The sequence below is a fragment of the Rhinichthys klamathensis genome, unplaced genomic scaffold (genome assembly GCF_029890125.1).
Source record: "Rhinichthys klamathensis goyatoka isolate OS25496 unplaced genomic scaffold, OSU_Roscu_1.1 h1tg000571l_1, whole genome shotgun sequence".
Taxonomy (NCBI): Eukaryota; Metazoa; Chordata; class Actinopteri; order Cypriniformes; family Leuciscidae; genus Rhinichthys; species Rhinichthys klamathensis.
Window position 1 is genome coordinate 902,495 of NW_026607037.1, and position 6,082 is coordinate 908,576.

Genomic DNA, 6,082 nt, shown 5'->3' on the forward strand with positions numbered 1-6,082 from the left:
GTTGAATTTGAGCAATTTGCTCCTCTTGCAAAGTCCATTTTTCAATCAATTCTTTAAGCGGCCCCTGGATCTCAGTTTTCTCAGTTTTTATTTTACCACAGCAGTTCCCCATTTTCAGTTAAGCTAGTTCTTTTTTACAGGAAAAAATGGCAAAAGCAGATCTATTAATATTTTCTTAGAGAGCAGCACCAATATGCAAACAAGGAAAAGGCAAATAAGCAAGTACTCTGTTGCAAGAAAAACAGCAATCTTATCAATTTAAATTTACTGAGTATATTACTGTAATATCTCCAAGCCCAAATCTGTGGATATCTTGGAATGTTAGGAATAGGATTCAATCCTAATTCCCCTGTGTGTCTATATAGGTCTTAAATTAGGCCTAGTAAGCAAATACAGAGATGTTTGATGTTATTATATAACATCAAACATCTGGCGGTAAGATGTATATTAAGATGACTTGTTTATATATATATATATATATATATATATATATATATATATATATATATATATATATATATATATATATATATAAAACAAAAGAAGATATTTTGAAGAATGTTTTTAACCAAATGTTGTTATTTTTTAATGGGTGCCGTCAACTATCTGGTTACCAACATTCTTCAAAATATATTCTTTTGTGTTTAACAGAAGAAAGAAACTCATACATGTTTGGATCAACTTGAGGGTAAATAATGACAAAATTTAAATTTTTGTGTGAACTATCCCAAACTCATTGGCAGCTATTCATATCACCCCCGTTTTATACAAATCGATAAACAAACTTATACTCTGTCTATTGGGCAAATAATATATTTTTATGTGAGCAAAATATTGACAATTCTCTGTATTTCGGACTGCTGAAACAATGAAAATCTGACCATAAATAGTTAATGCGGTCGTGCACTATCAGGTCACTTTGTTTTTACTGGCCATTGGCCTATGGAGCCAGATCAGACTCATTAATAATTCACGCAAAACATATGATTCACACATGCGTAGACAATTTCACATGCGTGAAACCTAATTCACGTACACACAAAAACAATTCACGTGCGTGAAAAAAAAACATATTCACAAAAAGCAATTCACATGCGCAAAATAAAATTATATATTCATAAAATACATTTCACAAATGCAAAACACAATTCGTAGATATACAACTGTGCACAAAAACCTTTGAATCTTTAAAATGTACGAGTGTGTCCTTGAATTTGAATGTGCAAATCGTCATTCACGTACGAATCGCCTTGGATGTGTGTGTGTGTATTTTTGAGACTTTCCTGGCAGCGCTTACTCATAAAACAGAGCAGTCGTACTCTTCAGCCAATCAGATTTAAGCTCATCAATCGACCAATCAGTATCACGTGAGGGCGGGCCTATCCGCATGTTACGTCATCAGCTTTCGACTAGTAACTAGTTCATGGCTGAGCAGAGGTAAGTGCAGTTACTCGTTCATTTCTGTGTTAACTGAAGTTAAAGAAGCTTGAGATCAGTTGATGCAATAGTTTATTAACTGCTGTTTAGTCCACATGTGAACATAAACATTTATTTTTAGTATTGATGGATTTTCATGTCCTGTCCACCACACATTCAACTGATGATAATGTATGTAATGACGTGCATATATAGGAGACATGTTTTGTTTTAAGCATCATATATTATGTAGTTTTATTGTTTCAGATTTCCGAGACAGATGATGTATGAAGTTGCAGACAACCAGTACTGTGATCTTACCATTCCTACTGTAAATCTTTGAAAACAGTCCTGTTGCAAGCCAACCATTTTGACAGTTGTTTCAACAAGAGGTTGAAAGTGATGCATTGTTACTGTATTCATTTGTCTCCTGCAGACTATATGTACACGCTCTAGGAATACAGCCTTGCTATGCATGCATTATTAAATGTTCTTGTCAGAATTAAAAGATTCAAAGACATAGTTCAATTTGATGTACACGTTTTATTAATTTTAACGTTTTCCGAAATCCTTTGGGAATAAAATATATATAAAATGACTTGATCATGATTAATGTTCCTGTTACATATGAAGATCATGAACATTCAGTACAGAGAAATATACATCTCTTCCAGAGTTGTGAGATCCAGTCAGAGTCTACTTTGCTTTTAAAGCAGTGGTCTCAAACTCGCGGCCCGCGGGCCATTTGCGGCCCGCAGGGTGATATTTTGTGGCCCCCTACTTGACATTAAAGTTTCATGTTAGTGCGGCCCGTCGTTGCGTGTGCCGCGTTTAAAAAAAAATATATATATATTTTTTTATCCCTTATGGGCTACCATAGATAGTCTCGTGGCATGGTGGGTTTGTTGTCAATAGTTGTCATAGACAACCGCGAAGTACAAACATACTGCGCCTGGAAAAAATGAGCGCGTCGCTTAAATTATGAGCGCGCTTGCCGCGCGCCTACATTTGAAATAACGAACTTGAGCGCGCAAAATATGTGAGCGCGATATGTGAACGGCCCCTTGTCGAGCTGCCACCAATCAGGCCACGAGCTACTGATAGCTCGCAAGCGACGTGTTGGAGAGAGACCCTGCTCTAAAACAATGTGAGAATAATCATTTTGAGCTTGTAATATGTGTCCAACAGGTTCATAAGAAGGTTTGCTTTGATTTGTGCAGTCAGTAATTTGAGACACTATACATGTGTAGAAAGAATTCAATAAGACAGGCAGACATGACTGCAAATATTTGTATTTCAAAAGCAATAATTGTTTTTCTAAGTATAATAAAAGGAAATGTGCCTTCCAAAAAAAAACAAAAAAAACATTCAATATCATTAATGTGTTGTATATAGAAAATAAAAAGGACATAAGCAAATATAAATATCACAAATATGTGTTATAGACAAAGAAAGTTTGTAAAAATGAACTTCAACTGTCAGAAGGACAGCTCATAAAGAACCAATCATGTACAGAAAGGAATGTTCAAATTCAGAGGAACAGTTCAGAAGAAACGTTAATAATAAATATTGAGAAGACTGGATCAGTTGTGCTCCTTTTTTGGAATACTTGAATACTATTTTTTTGTGGAATACTTGATGCGGCCCAGCCTGACCCAGACTCTACCTCCAGCGGCCCCCAGTTAAGTTGAGTTTGAGACCCCTGCCTTAAGATGACAATACAGCACAAAACATAAGGAAATGCATGTTGAATATTGGTAACACTACAATATGGTACAATAACATTACTTAATGTATATTAACTAACCATGAGCAATACATTTGTTGCGGTGTTTGATAATCTTTGTTAACGTTAGTTAAAAATATAGCTGTTTATTGTTACTTTACAGTGCATTAACTAATGTTAACAATATTTTAATTAAGTATTAGTAAATGCTGAAATTAACATTAACAAAAAATAATTAAAGGCTGTTTACGTGCAGTTCATTATTAGTTCATGTTAACTAATGAAACGTTATAGTAAAGTGTTACCAATTAAGACATAAAAACAAAAGTATAAAAGAGAATAAAGAAACAACATGAATTAAGATGTTTGTGACTGCTATCCAGATGTCACACCAAAGGTGAGTAATCCTGAAAAAATGCAGGGAAACAAGTGTTAATAATAATTTAACAACATACACAAATAGCAAATAAACACTGGGTGCTCATTAAATAGGTCTATTCACCATTATCAGAACAATCTTGATGAGGCCAGTGCTGAGAGAGCTAGGGTGGGTATTGACCACAGATGATTGTTTTGCAATCATTAGCGTGATGATTGTAGCTGAGAGCTGTCTAAAATACAACAAAACAAGCATCATCCTTCTTTATTTTTGACACGATATGGGACATCTGATTACAACAACACTTGCTTACATCAGTTAATAGTTCATAAACTATTGCTTCACCTGATCTCTAACTTCAGTTAACACAGAAATGAACGATTAACTGCACTTACCTCTGCTCAGCCATGAACTGGTCGAAAGCTGATGACAAACATGCAGGTAGGCCCGCCCTCACGTGATACTGATTGGTCGATTGATGAGCTTAAATCTGATTGGCTGAAGAGTACGACTGCTCTGTTTTACGAGTAATGGCTGCCAGGAAAGTCTCAAAAATACACACACACACATCCAAGGCGATTCGTACGTGAATGACGATTTGCACATTCAAATTCAAGGACACACTCGTACATTTTAAAGATTCAAAGGTTTTTGTGCACAGTTGTATATCTACGAATTGTGTTTTGCATTTGTGAAATGTATTTTATGAATATATAATTTTATTTTGCGCATGTGAATTGCTTTTTGTGAATATGTTTTTTTTTCACGCACGTGAATTGTTTTTGTGTGTACGTGAATTAGGTTTCACGCATGTGAAATTGTCTACGCATGTGTGGATCATATTTTTTGCGTGAATTATTAATGAGTCTGATCTGGCTCCATATTGGCCAGATTTTCTGTCAATCAAACCTTAAACCAATAAATGAAGGGAAAATCTGTCGCGTTCGTCTCGTTTAGCCAATCAGCGGTTGCTTACTAAGAGTCGCGGTGGAGATTTAAAAGTAAAATTAATCTCTTGTCAACACATTTAGGACTGGGGCCAGTCGAAGAAACGTGATTTCTGAACCGAGAGCGATCCACAGTAAGTTAAACCTAATATTTACTGACTTCTCCGGTGAAATTAGTTAAAGGTTGTGTAAAAAGACAACGGAGACCAGGGATGTAATTATCCACTCGGCGAGGCTAGTCTGAGTCATGTTAGCCCAGCGCTAGCATGAAAGCTAGCGTGACTCTTTCTCTACTTTGCATACAGGGGAATTAGAATAACGCCATTATTTAGATAACCTTCGGCATTTGGTTCAGGATTTGCACATGTTTTGTAGTCAAATATGAGCCATTCCACCCTCCCTGCCTTCCCCGGTGCCCACTTGTTTTGTCTAATCCAAGTGAGGTGGTCAGAGAGCCAGAACCGGGGACCAAAGTGGTTGCCTGGAGACCTGCTTCTCTCTCATCAATCTGGCGCAGGTATCCGCTCTCTGCCACGGATAGCCTACATTTTCATTTAAATTAATCATTTGCAAGGGTAATGTTTGAGTGTGGTCATAGGGTTGCCAACCGTTCCGTATAATACGGAATCGTCCCGTATTTGACACATAAAAGTCTTGTTCCGTATTGAACTGATACGGAACGCACTTTGTTCCGTATTTTTGAGAATCAATTCAGTGCAAATTCATGACAGGTACATACTGTAGCTTCTAATATATGTCAATATATGTTTTTCTATGATAAGAAAAAAAAAAACCCGACGGTGCGCCACGGTGCGGTAGATACTAATTTCTCCCCCTGTTTGTCTATGATCAGCCGCGTAGCGTTTTCAACATCTTGGAACATCATCAGAGAATGGTCGTTAGTCATAGTGAGTCACGTATCGTCGCAACGATGACGACAAGTGACAACAGCGGGAAATGTAAAAATGACTACCTCCGAGCAGCCGGCGAAAAAGAAAAGAGCACAAAAATATAGAGTTGAATGGGAAAATGACTACCCGTGGCTGGAATGCGCGAGGTATTAAAGGTAGGAATATTAAAAAGATTATTTTTTGCACTGGAAAGAACATTCTAGAAGTCTAATTCTATTGAATAAGTTCGCACAAGGCTACAGAAAACTGTTGTGTTGATTTTTCTTCAAATGCAGTCTAAGCCGATGAGTTTTGAATGTTATAGGCTATGTTATATTTGTTTAAGTTAAAAATAAAATGTATTATAAACTAAACAAATCCATGGTTCATTGTTGGCAAAATGATCATGATAGCCTTTATCTATGTGGTTCAGTCTTGTATATTATTGATTAGGACTACTTTGCTATTCTATAAATATATAGGCCTAATAAGTTGTATTATAATATGCTATAACGTTAATGTATTATAGCATACAATATTCACCAGAAGTCACCCCCCCCACCCCCACCCCCACCCGTTCCTTATTTCCATTTTAGAAAGTTGGCAACCCTAGTCATGTCTGACCACTGCAGCTTTTGATCTGCTGACTCTGCTTGAGTTAAAAGCTTTGTGAAGATGAGATGGACGCGGATCAGCTCTCTTATATGCAGGGATGCACTCTCCT